This window comes from Chiloscyllium plagiosum, unplaced genomic scaffold, assembly GCF_004010195.1.
Source record: "Chiloscyllium plagiosum isolate BGI_BamShark_2017 unplaced genomic scaffold, ASM401019v2 scaf_97860, whole genome shotgun sequence".
NCBI classification, from domain to species: Eukaryota; Metazoa; Chordata; class Chondrichthyes; order Orectolobiformes; family Hemiscylliidae; genus Chiloscyllium; species Chiloscyllium plagiosum.
This window is the reverse complement of record NW_025175522.1, coordinates 1-1,975: the sequence shown is the minus strand read 5'-3', so window position 1 is coordinate 1,975 and position 1,975 is coordinate 1. Positions and strand designations below refer to the sequence as shown.

Genomic DNA, 1,975 nt, shown 5'->3' with positions numbered 1-1,975 from the left:
CCAAGGAAGAAAAGCGAACACACCGCCCCTGGGTGGGCTTGAACCACCAACCTTTCGGTTAACAGCCGAACGCGCTGACCAATTGCGCCACAGAGACAGGCGACAGCGTGGGCTCCACCATCGCTTAAGTGAGGCTATTAGCGAATTCATAATTCAGCCTCCCCGCCTAGAATTACAATTGTTGTCTTCCGCGCAGTCTTGCGAGGGATCACGGCTTTCTTAACTTGACTTGTGCAAAAATGCCCGATTAAACTTCTCAAAAAGAACCTTCGTATAAAGAGGCTGAGCTCCCTGGAGTACGAATGGGACAGGAAGTGAAATGATTGGAGATAGCATTGAACAGGTTGACGTGTTTACTTCCCTAATTTTCTTATCCCTATGCCAATTGGCACGTGGCTTGGGCAGTAATGTTTTTCCACACACTGGAGCAGTGGGATTTGAACCTGAGCCTCAGGGCTCTATGGGAGACTACAGCTGCACCACAAAAAAGAACTCTAGTAAATAGGTCCTCTTCTGTTGAATGAGAGGAAACAGCTTCCTCCTCAACATGAGACACGACCACTGTACCCTCCGTGCCCATTACAATAAATTGAGCCTTCTCCTGTTGAATGAATGAGTGGGAACCCCTCTCCGAGCTCCAAGAACCGGGAGGCCTGGCTGGAGGCTGGATTTGCTCAAGGCTTGTATCTATTAACTTATTTAAATGGTACCTACTGTATGGGGCTATGGTGTACATTAAAACCGGAGGGTCATGTCAGAGTGTTTGTTTATATTGAGCAGTTGTAGTTGGTAAAATACACTCCCTGGAGGAGCACCTTCTATGCTGCTGCATTTCTTGCCTTCTGCCCTTCCCCCATTTGTTATCTCTCATCTCGATTTTACATTTTCAGTCAAATTTAATTTCACATTAATCAGCCTTGGTATTCACTGTGTATTATTAATTAATCTGTTGGATTGTTGTAAAACAAAATTAATGGTGTAATTTCATTTATGTTGTCTGAGTTTGACATTGAATGTGCATATGTGAATGCCAGTAAGTTGTAAATGTCAATCAAGAACTTGTGCTTTTTAAACAAAAAGACGAGATAAATGGTATTACTGGCATTGTCTCCTTTGAGGATGATGATTATAGTCTGACCAACAAACCATTTCATGCAGTCACCCAGTTTAATTAAAGTCTTTTGGAAAATAATTCTGGCAGGAAAAGATTTATACAACCCAAAATACGGTTGGTAATCATGTGTATTCTTATATTTTAAGCCGTAACAGATGGCATTGCGTGGCGGTTTGAGACTGAAACTTCACTGGAAAGAATGTAGATTGATGAGGGAAGTCAAAATGGCAGAGTCTGGGGCCACAATCTATCAGTCTGGCTTGATTGCATGAGTGGTGGTTCTTCAAAAGCACCTTCCAAGTCATGACCTCAACCACCAAGAACAAACAAGTGTGAACACAGGATTCCGACTGCAAGATATATCGCATTGTTTCTTTGTTATTGACCAAAATGCTGGAACTCACTCCTGAACATTGTTGCAGTTCCACATCATATTTGTGAAGCAATTTAAGAAGCAGATCAGCACCATCTTTTCAAGGTCAGTTTGGGAAGAGTTGTTGGCACAGCCAATGATATTCACATCTTATGAAATAGTAAGCAAAGAGCCCACGGTGTTGGGAGGCTGTATGTTAGCATGGATAGATGATTGGCTAACTACCACAGTTGTGGTAAGTGGCATGTTCAGGATGACAACTTGTAACTAGTGGTGTACCACAGGGATCAGCGCTGGGGGCAACATTATTTACAATATATACACGAATTACTTGGATAAGTAAAGTGAAGGTACTATTGCTAAATTTGCAGAAGAGACAGTTGATGTGAAAGCAGGTGATGAGGATGACATTAGATATCTGTAGAGGGATATAGACAGGCTAAGCAAATGAGCAAAAGCTTGACAGATGGGAAAATGAGGTAATACAG

General features: G+C 42.3%; 1 non-coding gene across 1 annotated transcript; it reads right to left on the bottom strand.

Moving 5' to 3' along the window:
• Positions 1 to 23: 23 nt before the first annotated feature.
• Positions 24 to 97, bottom strand: trnan-guu. Its single transcript has one exon. It is a non-coding gene; the product is annotated as a tRNA-Asn (tRNA).
• Positions 98 to 1,975: the final 1,878 nt, after the last annotated feature.